Below are 25,334 nucleotides of genomic sequence, written 5' to 3'. Positions count from 1 at the left end.
GAGGAAAATACTATGCTCGCATTATAGTTGATGATTATTCAAGATTCATATGGACATTATTTCTTACTCATAAAAGTGATTCTTTTCATGCTTTTAAGAAACTTGCTAAACTCATTCAAAACAAGAAAAATCTTAACATTATATCCATTAGGAGTGATCATGGAGGAGAATTTGAAAATAAAGATTTTGAATTATTTTGTGATGAAAATGGTATTGAACATAATTTTTCTGCACCTAGAACCCCTCAACAAAATGGAGTTGTTGAGAGGAAAAATAGGTCTTTAGAAGAAATGGCCAGAACTTTGCTAAATGATACAAATCTTCCTAACTATTTTTGGGCTGAAGTTGTTAATACTGCATGCTATATAATGAATAGAGCTTTAATCAGACCTATCTTAAAGAAAACACCATATGAATTGTACAAAGGAAGAAAACCAAACATTTCTCATCTTCATGTTTTTGGATGCAAGTGTTTTGTGTTAAACAATGGGAAAAACAACTTAGGTAAGTTTGATGGAAAATCATATGAAGGTACATTCCTTGACTATTCCTCAAATAGTAAAGCTTTTAGAATTTATAGAAAAAGAACTATGATTATTGAAGAATCTATTCATGTTGTTTTTGTTGAGACTAACCCTATAAGGTCAAGAAAGGAAACACTTGATGATATTACAGATTCTTTAGAAGATATGCACATTCATAAGGAAGGGCACAAAGACAAAGGAAATGGAAATAATGAAGACTCTCAAATTGATGAAACTAAAACAAGTATAGATACAAATCTTCCAAAAGAGTGGAGAACTTCAAGATATCATCCTCTTGATAATATCATTGGTGACATATCAAAAGGGGTAACAACTAGACACTCTCTCAAAGATGCATGCAATAATATAGCTTTTGTGTCTTTAATTGAACCTAAAAATTTAAATGAAGCCATAATTGATGAACATTGGATTATTTCTATGCAAGAAGAGTTAAATCAATTTGAAAGAAATAAAGTTTAGGAATTAGTTGACAAACCTAATAATCATCCATTTATAGGAACTAAATGGGTATTCAGAAACAAATTGGACGAACATGAAAAAGGAATTAGAAATAAGGCTAGGCTAATGGCCAAAAGATATAATCAAGAAGAAGGAATAGATTATGAGGAAACCTATGCTCCAGTAGCCAGATTAAAAGCCATTAGAATGTTATTGGTCTTTGCATCCATAATGGATTTTAAACTTTATCAAATGGATGTTAAAAGTGCATTTTAAATGGTTTCATCCAAGAAGTTTATGTTGATCAACATATCTTGGCCTCCCAACATAATTTTTAAATTGATTTTAAAATATTTTTAGTATTTTCTGAAAAAGGCATTTTTCCACTGGTAATCGATTCCCAAGCATTGTAATTGATTACCAGAAGAAAAATTATTTTAAAAAACTTTTTCAGAAAATTTAAAATTTGAAATTTGTAATTTGAAATTTAAAATTTGAAAGCTGTAATCGATTACCACTTGTCTATAATCGATTACCAGTAATGGAACTATAAAAATTCAAATTGAAAAGTCATGACTCCTCATTACATAACTGTGTAATTGATTACCAGAGAATTGTAATCGCTTACCAGTGAGGAAATTTTAAAAGTTACTCTGAAAAGTCACATCCCTTCATAAGTTTTTGAAAAGCCACCTAGGGCCTATAAATATGTGACTTATCTATGAATGTTTTTAAGAGAGTTTTTCAGAACCTTATTGTCTTATACTCTAAAAAAATCATTAGCCAAACACTTGCAAATCAATTAAGGATTCTTCTAAGAACTTCATCTTGTATCTTCTTCTTTAAAAAAGAGAAAAACATTTGTACTTTCTTTAAAGACTTATTGAAATCAAGAGGTTGTTTGTATCTTGAATTGTGAGTTTCCTGAACACAAGGGAAAGAGATCCCGCGGGTGTTCAGAAGTTGTAAAAAGGATTTTTACAAAGTTAGTGAAAATCTCAAGTGGGTTGCTTGAGGACTGGACGTAGGCACAAGAAGTGGCCGAATTAGGATAAACTAAGTTTACATTTCTCTCTTCCCTATCTTAATTACTTTATCTTGCATATTTTATTTATCTTGCACACTTGAAGTATTATGTTGATATAATTTTCATCTTCAATATTCTTAACATATACATTTGAAAGGGAATTTAGAAGTCAATTAAACGATAATTTTTTTAACTTAATTCACCCTCTCTTAAGGTAATTAGGCCACTTGTCCAACATAAAATACAAGAAAGATGGAAGAAGATGGAGAGAAAGGAGTATTAGAGTCATGGGAGAACCTTCTACACTCTAGGCATGAGTGGAACTTGCAAGGGGATTGGCTCCCTCTTGTACACTCTAGGAATTTTTTGTTTTAGGGCCAAATGTTCAAATATCCTCTAGAAGTGGTGGACAATTCTTTATATACAAAAATGGTGTTTGCATCAAGGACAATTTATACAACAAATAGCAACCTACATAGTAAGGTGAATCAACATTATAATAATCTTTGTTGTATAATGTATTAAGCATGATGAAGTTAAGTCTTTCACAAAGACATATCTTGTGATCGCCATTAGAAAGAACCTTCATTCAAAGAGGTTCTCCTTTGGTAAGCATTAGAATGACAATTTGGAATTTCTTTAGAAGCTGCTCAGAATTAAGCATTAGGATGGTTTTCTCAAAACCAATCCAAACTTTCAAGACATGTACAATTGGAATTTTCAAAACTTCCTTGTCATGGCAGAGCTGAGGGCTCCATCTCTAACAACTAGTTTCTGGTGGAGCTTAAAGGATCTTAAAGAAAGCTTTTGAAGCATCTTTGAAGCAAGCAAGAAAGAGAAAATAATTTGTTGAGGAACCATTACTTTGCCTCAAACCTCTCTATTGAGATTGAATCACTTCTTTAGAATTCATTTGAGTTATTCATTGTTTTTAATTTGTTATTTATTAGTGGAACCCTTCAAGGTTTCGAAGAAGAATTGAACGTAGCTCACGAGTTAGAGGGAATACATAAGCGATCGACTCTAGTGGAAGTGGGAGATTGTTGGGATATGTGTTTATGACCAAGACTGAATCCATCATGTAACCAATTCTAGTTTTAATAATTATTAGAGTTTTGTTATCATATTCTAATATAAAATAATGGATTTGATAAGGTACTTGATTAAAATTATGGATTTGTTATCATAACAGAGATTATGATAATGAGAAACAAGTCCTTTGTAATTTTAGTCTAAATTGTTCTTAATCATAGGATTATTTTGGATAAGACATCTGTCATACCCTAATTTTGTCCGGGGACCATTGTTTCATGGCATATAACCTTTGTTTGACCGCTTCGAGGTACTTGGCACCCTTTGTTGCACAATACGTGAAGTTCCATGACATGCCAGAAATCAAAAGGAAGCATTGTTACGCAATCCGTGAGGTTTCGTAACATTCCGAAAGCCAAAAAAGAAGTAATTACGTGACCCGTAAGGTTCCGTAACCTTACGGAAAGAAAACAAGTATCTCTACGAAATTCGTAAAGTTTCGTAACGTTACGGAAAAAGAATCAGAAAAAAAGCAAGAGGGTGTATTTAGTAAAAAAAATGGGTGCAAATAGCAACCAGGCCCACTTGGGCCTAGGATGTTCCTCCAGAAGGCGGTTGCTTCTGGAGGAAGCAACCTGGCTCACCTGGGCGAGCTGGGTGGCAAGCTCCTCCCCTATTTTCCTATAAATAGAGGGAGGAGTGAAGGAGAAAGGGGTTCAACCCTTCTGGTGTTTCGGGATCACTTAAAATTAGAGGGAAAAATTCTTTCTGTGAAGAAAATCCAAGCCGAGGCGCTTCCGTAATGTTTCCAAAACGTTTCCGTGGGTGATTTCGCGAAGATTTTCAACCGTTCTTCGTCGTTCGTCATTTGTTCTTCATCGTTCTTCGGTCTTCAACCGGTAAGTTCCCGAAATCAAACTTTTCAATTCATTCTATGTACCCTTGGTGGTCCCCATTTGTTTCGTGTACTTTTATTTTCGTTTCATTTACTTTCCGTACCCCCTTTTGACGTGCTTTAGTCATTTACTTAAATCATTTTCTCGCCTAATCAAAAAATAAAATAAATTTCCACCGATCATTTGAATTGTAATATCCGTTAATTTCTATTAAAATGAAATCCGACCGTTCGGTCATGCCGTAACTACGTTGGAAACCAAAAAGAGGTAAAAATAATAATATAATAATAAAAAATATCTTTTAGTAAAATAAACCAAAAAAATTAATCGGATGTTTCTCTTTGGGATTTCTCTTTCTTAATTGAATTGACTAATAACTAAAGAGAAACTAAGGCTAAAATCAACTCACAAAGTCAAGCTCGTTCGCAAAAAATCACTAAAAAAGATTTTAAGGTTCGATACCTCAGTTTTTCTCACCAAGTAAAAATGGATCACTTTAAGGTCCAACGCCTTAAAAGGACCACCTTCCAAGTAAAAAGAATCGTTTGATTCACCCTTTAGAAAGAACTACGTAGGTCTGATTTCCTCTTCGATGGAGGGTACGTAGGAGCAAGAGCCCCACTTTTGTCGACCTTAAAAATAAAAATAAAAAGTCTAGATACATAATTTCACACAATTCTAATTTAAGGCTGTTGTCCTTTGGGACAAACGTGAGAGGTGCTAATACCTTCCTCAAACGTAAATACAACTCCCGAATCTAGAATATTCTTCATGACCGGTTTCCTTTGGTTTTGCTAACGTTTTCCTTTCAATAAACGTTGGTGGCGACTCCGCGCATTTTCCTTCTTTGGAAGACGCACCCGTGAGCCTCGCCTCGCTCGCCCGTAAAAGGGTAGGTTGCGACAGTTGGCGACTCCACCGGGGACTATTTTTGTGAGTTAGGCCTATTTTAGGAAAGTGTGGAATTATGAAACTATGTGTGTGCGTTTTTTCTTGAACTGTGTAAAAATAATAAATGTTGTCTTTTCCATATTTTTACACCGCATTCTAAGCACCCACGTGTTTGAGTAAAAAAAGGGCCCTATACCCGGGTTCATGGAAATCTAAGGAGTGGAGGTGGATCTATGGTCATGCTAGGTCTCCGACTTGCTTGATAATAGTGAAACCTCGTCTAGAGATTTCTCTCTTTATAATGTGTTGTCGCTGGAATTCCGTATCGCCACAATATTATTATCTTGAGTGATGATACCTCTAGAAAATAGCCATGTGAGATATGGATTGTTGGGAGTAGTTATTAAAGACCCCTAGATACTATCATGTAGGTTCCTAAAATAGGGGCACAGAGCAAACACACTGCGTGCCATTTTAAACACTGTCATGCATGTAGTCCTAAATGTCATGTACGCCTTTGCTTGTAATTATTTGTGGATATCCTCGTACTATGTGCATCCCCGTGTTATGCTTTTGCACGTCTACATCATATCGTCACGCACGCGTTGTATGTTGGTCTCGTCTTTTTGTCATGGGAAGCCGGAAGATCCATATCACCTTCTTAACTACACACATGGGGCACTACACCCCCAAGTGTGCAAGTAAGAAGAGATAATTTTCCGAGATCTCGTGTCTATAAATGCATTCATATCATGCATCGCATAAGCATCTCTTCATGGCATCATAATAAACATATTGTTCCTGCATTTGTCCGTTATCATATTCCAGCCTCACATTTTGCATGAGTCATTGCATCATCATGCATATGCGTTCAACATACTTTTTGTTCTACAAACTGCATACCTTTTGTTTTCATGTTTACTCATGCATGATCCTTGTGTTTTCCTCTACAAAGCAAAAACAAAAAAAAGGAAGCATGAAAATTCATGATGCATTCTTAGTTGCATGTGTTAGGTACCATGAGCCAACCATGTTGGGATCATAAACCCATTTCTAAAATAAAAAATAAAAAAACACAAACAGAAAAACAAACGATTGAGCATGGTACCTAATGCGTGGTTAACTAGGAAATGATGTTTCTTCGGGCATCTCAAATCTCATAATTACGCTTTCCATGCATAGAATACGTATTCCCAAGTCTTTCATCTCTATGAAATGTTGTCGAAGTATTGGCGATCAAATTGTCATTCTTTGGATTATGGGGTTGAACCAAGCTCATGCTTTTACGGAAAGGTTCATCAAGTCAAGTTGAAGCATGGAAGTAACCATCTTGCAAAAATTGGGGCAAAAGATGGATCGAGTTACATCGCTGCTTCATCTACTGCCAAACACATTTTGGACTATTGATGTCCTTGTTACTTCCAGTTTCACCTTGACAAAGATGTCATGGACCATGTTAAAAATCTAAATTGATTCAAACCCATGTCCTGTGTAAAAATTCGTAATACTTCAACTGTGCATCATTCGCATACATCCATGCTTTTAATTGGTTGCATTGCTCATTGCATTCTTTCCTTAAAAAAAAAGAACTTAATCATTGTTATCAAAAAGAAAAGAACACGCTTTACGACGCCCTTACCAAACCCGTGCTAGAGCTAGAGTAATGGGTGAAGTAGAGGAGGTGCAAGAGCAGATGAAGGCCGACATGGAGGCCATGTAAGAGAAAATGGCCACAATGATGGAGGCCATGATGAGCCTGAAGAAGATAATGGAAGCCAATGCGGTTACCATTGCCACTACTAGCACTATTGCTAAGGTGAACCCGATGCCCCCATTTGGCCTCAACCAAATGAATCATCCAACCTTAGCTATGGTAGGCAAAGATTTGGGAAGTACGAATGGCCCCATGATGTGCAAATTCAAAACGAGCACGCCTTCCCACCATATGGCTTGCCTCCCAACTTACACCAGCCAATGTGGCGTACACTCCCAATGAGAATGTCAATAACTCCACTCCTATACTCATTGAGAGCCAACAACCTCAATCTGATCATGCACATGTCTCTTGACCTATGGGGAAGGCACATAAAATGCCCCACCACAATCTAGCCGACTTCAAGCCTTGCCTCGGATATGCCACTGAAGGGCAAGCAGTTGGTGATATACCCCTGCAAAACACTTTGGAGGGCCCTCAGTATCACCCACAACCACACCCCTCACATTCCACAGCGATTAAAAAACCCTCATGCTATGGCGGAAATGGGAAAGTTGGATCATCTAGAGGGAAGGCTCAGGGCCATTGAAGGAGGTAAAGATTATGCCTTTGCTAACCTAGAAGAGTTGTTCCTAGTACCCAATATAATCACCTCTCCCAAGTTCAAGGTGCTGGACTTTGACAAGTACAAGGGGACTACTTGCCCCAAGAACCATCTAAAGATGTATTGTCGGAAGATGGGGAGCATACGCAAAAGATGAGGAATTGCTGATACATTCCTTCCAAGAAAGTCTTACTAGGGTAGCTGCTACCTGGTACACTAACTTGGAACCTTCCCGAGTCCATTCTTGGAAGGACCTAATGGTTGCCTCCGTTAGGCACTGTCAGTATAATGTCTTCGGATAGGATGCAACAACAGAACATGTGCAAAAAGGGGGCACGGATCTTTCAAAGAATATGCCCAAAGGCGGAGGGATCTGGCAGCCCAAGTGTTTCCCTCAATGACGAAGAAAGAAATAATAACAATGATAGTAGACATATTACTAGTGTTCTATTATGGAAAATGGTGGGTTACACACCTTCAAGCTTTGTGGATTCGGTCTTCGCTGGCGAAATGATCGAAGTGGGTCTAAAAAGAGGCAAATCTGATCATCATGCTTTGATAAATGCAAAAACAAAACTGGGGCAAATGAAGAGGGTGAGAATGAGGGAGAAACCCATGCTGTGACTGCCATTCCTATACAGCCAAGTTTCCCACCGACCCAACAATGTCATTACTCAGCCAATAACAAACCTTCTCTTTACCCACCACCCAGTTATCCATAAAGGCCATCCCTAAACCAACCACAAAACTAGTCTACCGCACTTCCAATGACGAACACCACCTTTAGCACAAACCGAAACACCAACCAAGAAATGAATTTTGCAGCGAAAAAGCCTGTAGAATTCACCTTGATTCCGGTGTCCTATGCTGACTTGCTCCCATATCTACTTGATAATTCAATGGTAGCCATAACCCCAGCCAAGGTTCATCAACCTCCATTTCTCCGAGAATACGACTCGAACGCAACGTGTGCTTGTCATGGAGAAGCCTCGGGGCATTCCATTGAGCATTGTAGGGCCCTGAAGCGTAAGGTGCAAGGTCTAATTGATGCGGGCTAGCTGAAATTTGAGGAGAATCGCGTGTAAATCTTGACATTGACAAGAGATGCCACACATGGGGCAATTTTGAAAGCTTTTGTTAGATGTCTCTAATGACTCATCAGGATTTTCAAGTTTATACCATTATTGTAAACCACAGTTGCAATGCTAAAATGGATAAATTTGATATCTTTGTCCCTCATGCTCTCACAAACGCATCTTTGCTTATTCAACTTTCACCGGAATGTGGGTGCAAGCCATTGGTCTGTTTGCTCCAACGACCTGTGCTCCTAAGTTTGGACTTCCAAGACCGTTCAATCAGAGATTACTCGTCTTGCACGTTGGTGGGGGTGCCGTAAAACAAAGAGTAAAGTTCAAAACAAATAAGTTTCAAAATAAAAGAAAAAAAGCATTTGATTGACTGTGTTTTCAAGTAAAAATATAGACATTCATGTGACCTCATTTTATCATTCCTAGAGAAGTGAGTTATCAAGAATAAGAGTCATTTGACTTAATCCATCAACTGAAAAAAAAATCCTTCAAACTATTTCTCGTCCTTGGAAAATTCTTTTTGCAAGAATCAACCGCTTCTTTCATTCTCCCTTGCTACAAGGTTGTGAAAACAAGATAAAAATGGATACCTCAAAGCCCTACACTGGGGCAATGAAAGGCACCATGCATAAACCTCAAGCGAACCTAAAGGCAGATTAGAAGTTCTCACCCAATGGGTTCCCAGCTACAAGGTCATGACGAAAGATAAAAATGGATACCTCAAAGTCATACACTGGGGCAATGAAAGACACCATGCATAAACCTTAAACGAACCTAGGGGCAGATTAGAAGTTCTCACCCAATAGGTTCCTTGCTACAAGGTCATGACGAAAGACAACGATCGGTACCTCAAAGCCTTACACTAGGGCAATGAAAGGCACCATGCAAAAACCTCAAGCGAACCTAGGGGCAGATTAGAAGTTCTCACCCAATGGGTTCCCAACTACAAGGTCATGACAAAAGATAACAATTGGTACCTCAAAGCCTTACACTGGGGCAATGAGGGGCATCGTGCATGAGCCTCAAGTGAACATAGGGGCAGATCAAAAGTTCTCACCTGTCGATGTTTTTAAACAAAAGAAGATAAACCCTAGAATTTTAATGGATTTATTAAACATCAAACGACTCCATTGTTGTCACTCCAAAATGGTCAAGTGCCTAAATCAAACAGAACATACACTCTAAGGGAGTTCACAGAGAGATTTTCAAAAAATAGGATGAGGTTGCATGAATTATCGCCTCTTTCAAAAGGACAGTCAATCTGTGTTTTCCCAAAAAATTTAATCAAAATCAAAATCACAAAATAGGGAAAGAATGTCATGAACATTGTACAACTTTCCATTGCATTGTTTCAAATGAGGTCCACATTAACCAAATTTCATGACAAAGGTTGCATGCATCTGCATCCCTAAAAATCATGTTAACTGCATAGATTTCCTACATCTAATGTCAAATCTTTTGAATTTGGGATGATCGGCCCTCTCGATGAGTCAATCTCTTGCTTTTTCAACTGGGTGGACCCTTGGGTACACGTCCTCGCCTTCGAAGGGCTACATGCCTTTACCTTCAGAGGACTACACGTCCTCCCTTTCAGAGGGCTACACGCCCTCACCTTCAGAGGGCTGCACGCCCTCGCCTTCAAAGGGCGGCACGTCCTCACCTTCAGAGGGCTACACGCCCTCACCTTCAAAGGGTGACACGTCCTGAACTTCAGAGGGCTGCACGCTCTCGCCTTGAGAGGGCTGCACACCCTTGCCTTCAAAGGGCGACATGTCCTAAACTTCAGAGGGCTACACGCCCTCGCCTTTAGAGGGCTACGTGTCCTCACTTTCAGTGGGCTCCATATCCATATCTTAAGAGAATTTAAGGTCCTCTGCCCTTAAATGCTTAACCGAGACTTGAGCTCCCGGTTAAGGGGCCAATAATTTCCTTTTATCAGTTCCTGGGCCACCCCCTGATATTGGAAGGCAACCAACTGTGCGAGCATAAACAGAGAGGGAAGCTATCGCCCAACTACTTTGCATACTGGGGCAAGATTTCACCCGTGCCGCTGCAAAGTGACGAGTGCGGATCATGCGCACCAACATGACCACTCTTACACAGATATGTATGACGTTGCTACTTAGCAACATTCCATCCAACGACCACAATACCGATCTCCCCCTGCGGAGGTATCAGTTGGTCTGTGTCGTCCCGACATAGGTAAGTATACATGTGGCTAAACTGTTTTCTGATGTCATCTATTATTTGCAAGGGTAGCACCCACAAGACACCCAGTGGACTCGGAGGAGCCCAAAAGGGCCCTGGGGTTTCCAACTCTGGTTACGGGCCTCTGTCAGTCCTACAGGGCGCCCGTCCCCCCAGCAAGTTCATGCCATCGTGGCATAGGTAAGTATGCACATCGCTTAACTGATTTCTGATGTCATCTATTATTTGCAGGGGTAGCGCCCACAAGACACCCAGTGGACCCGGAGGATCCCAACAGGGCCCTGGGGTTTCCAGCTCTGGTTACAGACCTCTATCAGTCCTACAGGGCGCCCGTCCCCCCAGCAAGTTCATGCCATCATGACATAGGTATGTATGCACATCTCTCAACTGATTTGTGGACCCAGAGAATTCCAATAGGGTCTTGGAGTTGCCAGCTCTAATTATTGGCCTCTGTCGGTTCTACGGGGTGTCTGTCGCCCCCAGCAAGGTCATCAGGCCCCTACTAATCGAGCTTTCATCAAGAAGAACTGCGCCCCCAGGCAGGCGCAGGGCGAAACACCCCAGCAGCCTGGGGACGGCCGACAACGGGCAATAGACGCATCGCCACCACCTCTAGAGTTCACCTCAGCTCATCCATAAAAAGGTTAGAGCGTTGCCTACGACACATGGCCGACCAATAGGCGACCAAGTCCAAAGCCAAAGGTAAGCAAAGTACTAGGTCCGTGACCGACAAGTCATCACGCGTCCAGCTCAAGACGTTAAAGAAGTGCTACTAGGAGGTAACCTAGTAACTTTTAAATCTCTGCTTGTTATTTGATCACCTTTGTTTCTCCAGTCATAGTAGGACACACCTAATTGTTCATGATCCTAGGAATTTAAATAAAATAAGCACAAGCTCGTAAGGTAGTCATACCTCACAAAATATATATATATATATATATATATATATATATATATATATATATATATATGTATGTATGTTTAGGTAGTGAAAATACCTTAGATATGCATCTATATAACAAAAATATACATATGTTTAGGTAGCAAAATACCTCATGAAAAAAAAACAGAAAACAGAAAAATAAGTTGTCTAGCTAAAAAAAAAAACCAACATACTTTTGAAAAGAGATAACTTCCAGCTTTTCTTTTAAAAATTCACTGATCATAACCAGTTTTTGAAAAAAGATGTGTATGCACCTGAAGGGTGAATGCCGTGAAAATTTTCCCGAACGCCCAAAATAGACTTGGATGAATGCATGATTTGATAAAAGAACATATTTTGGAAACACTGGGTTGACTTAAATAGGGAAAATGAATCCTGAGCCCTAGTGTCACATAACCATAAAAACTTGATGCTTAAGTGTCCACATAGGTGTATGCATGACCAGTTTTGCATAAAATTTCCTAATCATCATTGTTGAATGTGTATCATGGAAATAATGTAGGACATCCCCTTTATCCCCGAACCACTGGCCAAACCCTGACATATATCATGACCAACCGTTCTACAAGCCTTGAGCCAAAATCCCAACTTATCATAAACCTTGACCCAGGGTGAGAATGTCAATCCTTGCCCTCGGAAGAAAACAAAAACAAAAGAAAAGGAAAATTCCCAATCAAAGAGTGGGAGAAAGCAAAAAAGAAAGAAAGTTCCCGATCAAAGATCAGAAGAAAACAGAAGAAATATGTGTAGACAAAGGATCAAGCTGAATGTTTTGATGATGCCAATGGATGATCACTTGTTTCTCAAAGCTTTATTCAAGACAAAGAAATTAAAGATATTCAAGATGGATGATCAAGACAGTTTCTAGAGTCTTAGGAAGGGTATATTAAATAGGAAGGGAATTCCTATTTGAAGTAGCAAAAGGTTTGGCCAAGAAATTTAAGTTAAAAAGCTTTATTCAAGAGATTTACTCTCTGGTAATCGATTACCAGTGGCCAAAGATGATTTACAACAGCTATTAAAATTTGAATTCAAAATTTGCACTGTGTAATCGATTACACATATATGGTAATCGATTACCAGCCGTTTCTGAACGTTTTAATTCAAATTTTAAAGCTTATAATCGATTACACACATACTGTAATCGATTACCAGAGGAGTTTTTCAGAAAACATTCTCAACAGTCACATCTTTTTATATGTTTCTTAAATGGCCATCAAAGGCTTATATATATGTGACTTGAGACACGAATTTAACAAGAGTTTTGAAGAACAAAAAGGTCTTATCCTCTTAAAAAGAAAAATCGTTTTATCCTCTTACAAATTCCTTGGCCAATACACTTGTGATTCAATAAGGAATTATTTGAGTGCTCAAATTGTTCAATCTATCTCTTTCAAGAGAGATTTCTTCTTCTCTTCTTCTTTATTCTGAAAAGGGATTGAGAGACCGAGGGTCTCTTGTTGTGAAAGAATTCGAAACACAAAGGAAGGATTGTCCTTGTGTGTTTAGAACTTGTAAAAGGAATTTACAAGATAGTGGAACTCTCAAGCGGGTTGCTTGGGGACTGGACGTAGGCACAAGGGTGTGGCCGAACCAGTATAAATCTGACTTTGCACTTTCTCTTCCCTTAAACTCCTTTATTTATTATTGTTTTATATTCATATTCAAATTGTTCTATTTGAATCAATATTTAAGAAATTCATTATTAAGGGAATTTATAACTTGAATAGAAAGTTAAATAGAATTTTTAATTGGGAAAATAACTTGTAATATCTTAATTCAACCCCCCCCCCTTCTTAAGAAATCTGAGGCCACTTGTCCAACAAGTGGTATCAGAGCTTCATTCTTGTATAAAGTTTAGAAGTTTCAAGAATTATGGCCTCATCAAACTACTTGTTTCCCGAGGGAAATTCTATAAATAGACCTCCCATCTTTAATGGAGTGGGTTACCACTACTGGAAAACCCGCATGCAAATATTTATAGGGGCAATAGATTTAAATATTTGGGAAGCCATAGAACAAGGACCTTATGTTCCCTCTATAGTGGCTGGAAGTGCAACAATAGAAAAACCTAGAGCAGATTGGACTGAGGAAGAAAGAAGATTAGTACAATATAATTTAAAGGCCAAAAATATTATTACATCTGCCCTAGGAATAGATGAATACTTTAGGGTTTCAAATTGTAAAAGTGCTAAGGATATGTGGGATACACTACAAGTTACACATGAAGGCACAATAGATGTTAAAAGATCTAGGATAAACACTTTAACTCGTGAATATGAACTATTTAGGATGAATGTAAATGAAAATATACAAGACATGCAAAAGAGATTCACACACATAGTTAATCATCTTGCATCTCTAGGAAAAACTTTTCAAAATGCAGATCTAGTAAATAAAGTTTTAAGATGTCTTAATAGAGAATGGCAACCAAAGGTAATAGCCATCACAGAATCTCAAGATTTGTCTAGTATGTCTCTTGCTACGTTATTTGGAAAATTACAGGAGCATGAAATGGAATTATTGAGATTAAATCAACATGAAGAAACTGATAAGAAGAAGAAGGGAATCGCTCTTAAAGCCTCATCAGCAATCCAAGAAGACAGTGATAAAGAATATTCAATTGACTTGGATAATGATGATGATATTAGTCTTTTTGTAAAAAGATTCAACAAGTTCCTGAGAGTCAGAGGAAATCAAAAGCGACCCAATTTTAAATCTAAAAGAAGGACAGAAACTTCATCCTCTACTCTAAAATGCTTTGAGTGCAATCAACCTGGACATCTGAGGGTTGATTGTCCCATCTTCAAGAAAAAGATGGAGAAGTCTGAAAAGAAAAATATTAATGAAAATAAATTGAAGAAAGCATACATTACATGGGATGAAAACGATATGGAATCTTCTGAAGATTCAGAAAATGAAGAAATAAATCTCTGCCTTATGGCTAAAAGTTATGAAAGTGATGAAGAGGTAACATCTTCAAACAACTTATCTATTTCTTTTGATGAATTGCAAGATGCATTTGTTGATCTGCATAAAGAGTCAATTAAACTTGCAAAGTTAGTTTCATCTTCAAAGAAAACAATTTCAAATTTAGAAAATGAAATTTCAAAATTAAACAAAGAGTTAGATCATCTTAGAAATGAAGTTTCAATTTCTAAACCAAATGAAAAAGTTCATATCTCTACTATTTCTGACAAGAAAATGTCAGATTCTTGTATTTGTTGTGAAAAGTATGAAAAAGAAATTAAAGAGTTGAAAAAATCACTTGCAAAATTTTCTTATAGTAAAAATAATTTAGATGTCATATTAGGAAAACAAAGACATGCCTCCAATAAGGCTGGACTAGGATATAAATCTGAAAAACAACAAAAATTTCATAAAAACTTCTCTACTTTCACACAAAAATATAATTCTAGTTCTATCACATGTTTTTACTATGGAAGAAAAGGGCATGGCACATCTACATGCTATTTTAGAAGAAATTGTAACAATATTAAAATGATTTGGGTCCCAAAAGGATATGTTATTCATACTAACACACAAGGACCCAATAAAGTTTAGGTACCTAAGTTGCAACCTTGATTTTGTAGGAACCCTTGAGGAAAAAGTGGTACATAGATAGCGGATGCTCAAAACATATGACGGGAGACGAATCAAAATTCACACATATCTCTCCCAAGAAAAGCGGACATGTAACTTATGGTGACAATAACAAAGGTAGAATTCTTGGAGTTGGAAAAATAGGTACAAATTCTTCAACCTCCATTGAAAATGTTCTACTTGTTGAAGGTCTTAAACATAGTCTGCTTAGTGTGAGTCAATTATGTGACAAAGGCTATCTGGTATCATTTGATTCTCAAAAGTGTGTCATTGAACATAAACATGATACAAATATAAAGCATATAGGGTTTAGAGTCAACAATGTTTACATGATAGACTTAAGTCAAAAACTAGATAATAATAAATGTTTTCTTAGTAAAGATGATGATCCATGGTTATGGCATAAACGGATTGCACATATAAACATGGAACACTTAAATAGATTAATATCAAAAGATTTAGTTGTTGGTTTGCCAAAACTAAGATTTGAAAAAGATAGGCTATGTGATGCATGTCAAAAGGGAAAACAAACTAGAGTTTCTTTCAAATCTAAAAACATTGTTTCAACTACTCAACCCTTACAATTACTACATATGGATTTGTTTGGTCCTTCCAGAATCATGAGTTTTGGAGGAAGTTACTATGCTCTTGTTATAGTTGATGATTATTCTAGATACACATGGACTCTTTTTATCACTCATAAGAATGATGCATTTCAAGCATTTAGAAAACTTGCAAAAATCATTCAAAATAAGAAAAATCTCAAGATTATATCTATTAGGAGTGATCATGGGGGTGAGTTTGAAAATAAAGAATTTGAATTATTTTGTGATAAGCATGGGATTAAGCATAACTTTTCTGCACCAAGAACCCCTCAACAAAATGGTGTTGTTGAAAGGAAAAATAGATCATTGGAAGAGATTGCTAGAACTTTATTAAATGATACTCCTCTTCCAAAATACTTTTGGGCTGAAGCCGTTAACACTGCATGCTACATTTTAAATAGGGCTTTAATAAGACCCATTTTAAAGAAAACTCCATATTAATTGTTCACTCGCAGAAAACCAAACATCTCACATCTTCATATCTTTGTTTGTAAATGTTTTGTATTCAATAATGGAAAAGATAACTTAGGAAAATTTGATGCTAAGTCAGATGAAGGTATTTTCCTTGGATATTCTCTTCATAGTAAAGCTTATAGAATATATAATAAAAGAACAATGACAATTGAAGAGTCTATACATGTTTCCTTTGATGAGTCTAATGCCATTCTTCCAAGGAAGGATTTTTTAGATGATATTTCAGATTCCTTAGAAGATACACATATTCTTGGAAATGAATCTAAAGAAAAAGATGAAGGAAGCAATGAGGATTCTCAAGATAATGGAGTTAGAGGAAATAATGAACTTCCAAGAGAATGGAAAGCCTCAAGAGATCACCCCCTCGACAACATTATTGGTGATATATCAAAAGGGGTAACAACTAGACATTCTCTTAAAGATTTATGCAATAATATGGCTTTTGTATCTATGATTGAACCTAAAAATATAAAAGAAGCCATAGTAGATGATAACTGGATCATTGCCATGCAAGAAGAATTGAATCAATTTGAAAGAAACAATGTGTGGAAACTAGTAGAAAAACCTGAAAATTATCCTGTCATAGGAACAAAATGGGTTTTTAGAAATAAATTAGATGAACATGGCATAATTATTAGAAATAAGGCTAGGTTAGTAGCAAAAGGGTATAATCAAGAAGAGGGAATAGACTATGAAGAAACATATGCTCCAGTTGCAAGATTAGAAGCCATTAGAATGCTCTTAGCATATGCATCCATAATGAATTTTAAGCTCTATCAAATGGATGTTAAAAGTGCTTTTCTAAATGGTTTAATTCAAGAAGAAGTATATGTTGAACAACCCCCAGGCTTCGAAATCCCGGATAAACCAAATCATGTTTATAAATTGCAAAAGGCTCTTTATGGTTTGAAACAAGCCCCTAGGGCGTGGTATGAACGTTTAAGTAATTTTCTCATAGAAAAAGAATTTTCTAGAGGAAAAGTGGATACCACATTGTTCATAAAGAGAAAGCATAATGATATTTTGTTGGTTCAAATATATGTTGATGATATAATTTTTGGATCTACTAATGATTCATTGTGCAAGGATTTTTCCCTTGATATGCAAAGTGAATTTGAAATGTCAATGATGGGAGAACTAAAGTACTTCCTAGGATTACAAATCAAGCAAACTCAAGAAGGTATATTCATCAATCAAGCCAAGTACTGCAAGGAATTGATCAAAAGATTTGGGATGGAAAGTGCAAAACACATGGCTACACCGATGAGCACTAGCTGTTACTTAGATAAAGATGAATCTGGTCAATCTATAGACATGAAACAGTATCGAGGTATGATCGGATCTCTTCTCTATTTATCTGCTAGTAGACCTGATATTATGTTTAGTGTATGCATGTGTGCTAGGTTTCAATCCAACCCCAAACAATCACATTTGAGTGCAGTAAAGAGAATCATGAGATATCTATTAGGTACAATCAATTTAGGATTATGGTATCCTAAGAACTCAACATGTAACTTAATAGGATATTCTGATTCTGACTTTGCCGGATCTAAAACTGATAGAAAGAGCACAAGTGGAACTTGTTAATTCATTGGATCTGCTCTTGTCTCATGGTATAGTAAGAAACAAAACAGTGTTGCTTTATCCACTGCTGAAGCGGAATATATTTCTACCGGCAGTTGTTGTGCACAGATTTTATGGATGAAGCAACAATTATCTGACTATGGTATCCTTCTTGATCGCATACCTATTAGATGTGATAATACTAGTGCCATAAATCTATCCAAAAAACCTGTTCAACACTCTAGAACCAAACATATAGAAATTAGGCACCATTTTCTTAGAGATCATGTCCTAAAGGGAGATTGTGTATTAGAGTTTGTTGATACTAAGAATCAACTTGCTGATATTTTCACAAAACCTCTCCCCAAAGAAGCATTCTTCTCTATAAGAAGGGAATTAGGCCTCTTAGATATTAGTGATTTAGAAAAATAAGGATTGATTGATTTATTTACTCTTATGATTGATTGTTATATGTTACTTTGATTAATTTTGTTTAAATTCTTGTTATTATGATAGAATTTATGTATTCCTGTGTGTTTATAGTTGAATGATTGAATTAAGTGCATTAGTAGTGATGATTAATCATATTAGATATGTTTAGCATAGACATAGGTTTTTTTTAAGAAACTAGTCTAGGTTATGCTCTGGTAATCGATTACCATCCATTGTAATCGATTACACAAGAACAAGCAGCCTGTAATTGATTACCAGAAGGCTCATTACTCCTGTAATCGATTACCAAGCCTTGTAATCGATTACAACTCATCCTCATCTATAAATACTCATGAAATCAGAGTTGTTGCGCAGCCACGGCCTCCCCTCACGCCTCCTCCATACCTAGAACTTCAAATCTTCATATCTCACTCAAATCTTCACCAAATCACGTCCCGTAAAGCCCAATCTTCCTCTTTTTCACTCCTCTTTCACTTTCACCGATTAAAATCCACTAAAACTTCATCAAATGGCAGAGCCATCGAAGAAGAGAAAGGGATCATCCTCTACCGCCGCTGCTGCTGCCCATCGCCGCCACGGACCATCTGAAACATCCACAACACCTATTCATCCATCTTTATCATCTCCAAGATCATCCACATTATTTTCTTTCGATGATCAGCGTCTACGGTACCTCTCTCAATTTTCTTCTAGGATCATCTTAGACCCTAAGTACCTAGATGTAGAGTTCTTTAATGATGAAACGTTTGATTGCTACCAAGTGTTTCAAAATTCTGGCCTTGTTGATTTCATGTCATTAAAACTGCCACATTATCTTGAACTTGTAAAGGTCTTCTATTGCAATTTGAAAATTCAGGATCGCATTATTTCTTCTGAGGTGCATGGAATTCCTATGATCATTGATCAGTCTTTATTCTTTTCTTTAACTCATTTACCCAGTCAAGGTGCACCTTTTGAGGGCACCATTGTTGATGACTGGAAATTTGATTATTCAAGTCATGATGCTCGCCGAATGGTCTGCAATGACCAGGCTGAAATGATCGGTAGATTGCTGGTCGGATCATTAACTTTTGATAATCGCATCATGCACTATATAATTGTTAGAATTTTGTTTCCCCGGTCTTCAAATTTAGCACAAGCCTCTGAGGAGGATTTGATTCTGATGTGGGCTTTTCTCACCAGTCGTCAGATCGACTGGGCCCATTTGGTTCGGTACCGAATGCATAAGGCATTATGGGCTAATGCACCTCTACCTTACCCACAGTTGATAACTTTGTTTCTGCGTCATTTTCAAATTCTGCTTGATGATGAGCCATTTGTTCAAGTCAAGCGTTCCTTTGCAATTGGTGCTGGTGCTGTGACTTCCTTTGGTTACCGTAAGGATCGGAATGGTCAATGACTGAAGAAAGACGCACTTCCTCCTCAAGATGAGCGTACTCCTTCACCTCCTCCTCAGCGAGAAGATTCAGCACTCATGAATGAAGTCCTTACCGAATTACGAGGTCTTCGTTCTTATGTTGGTGAACGTTTCGACTCATTGGATACACGCTTTGCCGGCATGGATATTCGCCTCACACAACTTGAAGAGGATGTCGGTTACATTCGCCAGAGTTTCGATCTTCCACCGCCACCTCCACCTTCTTAGATTTTAGTTTCTAATTATATGTCTCTTTTATGCCGTTTATTTTGGCTATGCAACTTAGATCATTATAATCAGTACTTTATTTATCTTGTAGTATTTGGATTTCAGATTTTGTGTTTTGATACTTTGTGGTTTTGGTTTTAAATTGTTTGGCTTCTGGTTTTATTGAGTCTTATTTGTGAGATTGATTGGTTAAGCTTTATACTTTGATATTGATGCCCATGTACTTAGTTCTTTTTGATGTTGCCAAAGGGGGAGAGAACTTGGGTTAGAAATCAATTAGAAATTTAATCATTAAGTAAAGTTAGGCATACATGCCAAAAGATAGGAGGAGTAAGGGTTGTGTGAACGTGCTATCATCTTGTATATAGCTTGTCTTGATTTCAGGGATTGTCATCATCAAAAAGGGGGAGATTGTAGACAAAGGATCAAGCTGAATATTTTGATGATGCCAATGGATGATCACTTGTTTCTCAAAGCTTTATTCAAGACAAAGAAATTAAAGATATTCAAGATGGATGATCAAGACAATTTCTAGAGTCTTAGGAAGGGTATATTAAATAGGAAGGGAATTCCTATTTGAAGTAGCAAAAGGTTTGGCCAAGAAATTTAAGTTAAAAAGCTTTATTCAAGAGATTTACTCTTTGGTAATCGATTACCAGAGGATGTAATCGATTACTAGTGGCCAAAGATGATTTACAACAGCTATTAAAATTTGAATTCAAAATTTGCACTGTGTAATCGATTACACATATATGGTAATCGATTACCAGCCGTTTCTGAACGTTTTAATTCAAATTTTAAAGCTTATAATCGATTACACACATACTGTAATCGATTACCAGAGGAGTTTTTCAGAAAACATTCTCAACAGTCACATCTTTTTATATGTTTCTTAAATGGCCATCAAAGGCTTATATATATGTGACTTGAGACACGAATTTAACAAGAGTTTTGAAGAACAAAAAGGTCTTATCCTCTTAAAAAGAAAAATCGTTTTATCCTCTTACAAATTCCTTGGCCAATACACTTGTGATTCAATAAGGAATTATTTGAGTGCTCAAATTGTTCAATCTATCTCTTTCAAGAGAGATTTCTTCTTCTCTTCTTCTTTATTCTGAAAAGGGATTGAGAGACCGAGGGTCTCTTGTTGTGAAAGAATTCGAAACACAAAGGAAGGATTGTCCTTGTGTGTTTAGAACTTGTAAAAGGAATTTACAAGATAGTGGAACTCTCAAGCGGGTTGCTTGGGGACTGGACGTAGGCACAAGGGTGTGGCCGAACCAGTATAAATCTGACTTTGCACTTTCTCTTCCCTTAAACTCCTTTATTTATTATTGTTTTATATTCATATTCAAATTGTTCTATTTGAATCAATATTTAAGAAATTCATTATTAAGGGAATTTATAACTTGAATAGAAAGTTAAATAGAATTTTTAATTGGGGAAATAACTTGTAATATCTTAATTCAACCCCCCCTTCTTAAGATATTTGAGGCCACTTGTCCAACAATATGCAGAAAGGTCTTTGGACCAGACAATATCTGAACAATACAGAATTGTCACCAAGTAAAAAAGAAAATGAAAGGAAACCACGACCTAAAGTGTTCCTCTCCCTTTGATTGCCAACCAAAATCCTGTGCTCTAGCGACTTTCTCGCCCCGCACTAAACAAAAACAAAAAAGGAAAAGGAAAAAACACTCAAAGACAAATTCCCCACCAAAAAAACCATTCCCAAGAAAAAGTCCTATTGACCCATGATCACGCATTAATCTTTGATTTGATAGGAAATGATTTGCAAAATCAAATCATGACATATCTATGGTTCAGAATTAGGATAAAACACTTACCTGTGTGAGATTGATACACTTTGAGTGATTTTCTTCTATTTTTGTTGAACCCAGTGCTTCCTCTAAATGGTCATTTAGAAACGAAATGCTAACATCCAAAATCTCATTTATGGTTATGAGAAAATTTCATCAGCATACTCTCCTTCCCCAATAGACACATTGTTTTTCATCAAAAAATCATATGTTGCTCTGATCAGTTGGAGGTTTTGTTTCTTTACTAAAGCATGTCCGCATTTTTAGTGAAGAAAACACCGAGACTATTTTTTAGTCTCACAGTTATCAAGAACTACGTAGGTCTGAGTTCCTCATCACAAATTGAGGATATGTAGGAGCAAAAGCCCTGCTTTTGTCGACCACCCCACCTTTTGTTACTGTGACCCAAGAGTCCGGTGGCATGCGGAGCCACATGACCGTGGGATCCCCAAATTCGTATGTTCCATCATTTATCATTTGTACGTTATCTTGTTTCTATGACTTGAGGGACTAACGTTTGTTTTGTTTTTTTCGATCGTCTTTTGTTTTGTGCATACATTTTGTTTCGACTGTTGCATTAGTGCTTACTTCGTTATTGTCGATAATTTTGTTGAAATTCCGAAACCTTGTAGAGTTTTCCTTTAGGAATGCCGTCCTAAAAATAAAACGAACAAAAATCATGATAACACCAAGAATGAAAAAAGAAAGAGGCGTTATGAACAAATGTCGTGAAAAGAGTTTTTTATATGTAAAAAAATGTATGGAAAGATTTTGTGTGTGTGTAAATAAGGTGTGAAAAGAAATTCTTGTGTGTGAGTAATGAGTGTATATAAAGAAATTTTTGTATAAACCACGAGTGTATGTTGAAAAACGAAAAAGAAATATTTGAACAGGAATAGAGTTTTTATATAGACTGTGTTGATATAAAGAGAAAGAGTTTTTAATGCGTGTGCATACAGAAAAAGTTTGTCGTGTATAGGAATGTAGGTGTACAAAGAAAAGCTTTTCTCATAGTTGGTGATGGATGTATAGTTTTTGCAAACATAAAAAAAATGAAACAAAAAAGAAAAAGAAAGAAAGACCTCGAAGGTCGGCATGTTATGGTCATAGGAAGCATAAATCATTCGCAGAGAGCAAACATATCTTTTGGAAACAAGAGACTGACGCTATGAGTTTATTTTCCAGAATAACCGAGATAAGAATGGATGGATTCGTTGAACCGATGAAAGAACATAATTTGGAAATATTGGGTCTACTTGTGTAAATCCCAAGCCTTAGTATCACAATGCCATAAACTGGATGCTTGAGTACCCACCTAGCTGTAGCCATGACTAATTTTGCACGTTGTCCCCAAATCATCATTGTTACGCGTGCCTCGTGGAAATAATATGGAAATTCAACCCGAGACCAACACCTTGACACACAAATTTGTTTTGCCCCAGATATCAAAATTGGGCTTGCACAATGAAAAGACCATGTTGAGACACAACCTTAAGCTACTTTGAACCTTGGCCCATGAAAAGAATCCTTCCCTTTCCCCCGAAGAAAAGGACAGCAGAATCTCCTCAAGGGAGAGCAAATAACGAATGCTAAAACCTGAATTCCCAATCAAAGATCGGAAAGGAAGAAATGAAAAGAAAGAAAAGAAAAGGAAAAGAAGGATTCCCGATCGAAGATCGAAAGAAAGTAAAAAGAAAAAGATCGAAGGAAAAATAGAATAATTCCCGATCAATACAGGAAACCAGGAAAGAGAACAGAAGATCTTCTGACCAGATAAATTTTCGGCAGAGTAAATGACTGCCGGCAAAGGAAAACCCATTTTTGAAGTAGTTCTTCCTTTGGGATTGCCATTCAAAGTCGCTCTTGGCTGGCGATATCCCGCCCCACATAAACAAAGAGGAAAAGACCGAAACACCCAGCTTCCTCTCCAAAAACACTACCCTCAAGAAAATCCTATTGATCCGTGATCATGCGTGTGATCTTTTGGTTCGATAGGAAATCATGTGCAAAATAAAGTCATGGTGCAGCTATGGTTTGGGATTAGGGTAAAACACTTGCCTGTTTGAGTTTTTATACACTATGAGTGATTTTATTCCCAGTGTCAGTTTGACCCGACGTTTCCCCTGAATGTTCATTTAAAAGCTAAATGTTAACATCCTGCCCCTCATTTTCAGTTACAAGGAAAATTACTTTTGGCATGAGTATATTGTTTCTCTAAAATATGGTGCTCTCATGAATGATTTATTTTTCCTTGCTAAAGCATGTTCGCCTTTTAGGTGAAAGAACCCGGTGGACCATTCGGTCCCGCCAACAAATCTTATCCGGAGCCCCATGAATTGATTGTCATTCATGCATCCTCCATCATCGAGTCTGGAGCCCCACGAATTGATTGCCTAGCGCTGTTCGTCTATCCTCCACCCTCAAATCTTATCCGGAGCCCCATGAATTGATTGTCATTCATGCATCCTCCACCACCGAGTCTGGAGCCCCACGAATTGATTGCCTAGCGTTGTTCGTCTATCCTCCACCCTCAAATCTTATCTAGAGCCCCATGAATTGATTGTCATTCATGCATCCTCCACCATCGAGTCTGGAGCCCCACGAATTGATTGCCTAGCGCTGTTCGTCTATCCTCCACCCTCTAATCTAATCCGGAGCCCCATGAATTGATTGTCATTCATGCATCCTCCACCATCGAGTCTGGAGCCTCACGAATTGATTGCCTAGCGTTGTTCGTGTTTGCTCCACCATCAAGTCTGGAGCCCCACGAATTGATTGCCTAGCGCTGTTCGTGTATCCTCCACCGTCCTATTCGGTCATGCCGTAACTACGTTGGAAACCAAAAATAGGTAAAAATAATAATATAATAATCAAAAAATATCTTTTAGTAAAATAAACCAAAAAAATCAATCGGACGTTTCTCTTTGGGATTTCTCTTTCGTAATTGAATTGACTAATAACTAAAGTGAAACTAAGGCTAAAATCAACTCGCAAAGTCAAGCTCGTCCACAAAAAATCACTAAAAAAGATTTTAAGGTTCGATACCTCAGTTTTTCTCACCAAGTAAAAATGAATCACTTTAAGGTCCAACGCCTTAAAAGGACCACCTTCCAAGTGAAAAGAATCGTTTGATTCACCCTTTAGAAAGAACTATGTAGGTCTGATTTCCTCTTCGATGGAGGGTACGTAGGAGCAAGAGCCCCGCTTTTGTGGACCTCAAAAATAAAAAAGAAATAAAAAGTCTAGATCCATAATTTCACACAATTCTAATTTAAGGCTGTTGTCCTCTGGGACAAACGTGAGAGGTGCTAATACCTTCCTCAAACGTAAATACAACTCCCGAATCTGGAATATTCTTTATGACCGGTTTCCTTTGGTTTTGCTAACGTTTTCCTTTCAATAAACGTTGGTGGCGACTCCACGCATTTTCCTCCTTTGGAAGACGCACCCGTGAGCCTCGCCTCGCTCGCCCGCAAAAGGGTAGGTTGCGACAACATCAATAATCCGAATAGTTCAATATACATGTAATGGTCTTGTTGGGGTTTCATGGTCTACAATTTTAAAATATTTTATTAAGCCATGAGCGGAAAGAACCCCATCCTATGGATCAGGCATTACATCAGAGTCACTAAGGGTTTGAATGTTACCTTTATAATGCACTTTCAAAAACAAGAGGTTGTTCTTGGATCACCAAATGTCAAAAGTATGATGCCTCTACTCAATCCATGTGAGCAACAATCGAAACAGGGTCTTGATGCTAGTCGACGGTAAACGCGTAGGGATTT

This window comes from Glycine max, chromosome 13 (assembly GCF_000004515.6).
Source record: "Glycine max cultivar Williams 82 chromosome 13, Glycine_max_v4.0, whole genome shotgun sequence".
In the NCBI taxonomy this organism is placed as follows: Eukaryota; Viridiplantae; Streptophyta; class Magnoliopsida; order Fabales; family Fabaceae; genus Glycine; species Glycine max.
Note: the sequence above shows the minus strand (reverse complement) of the source record.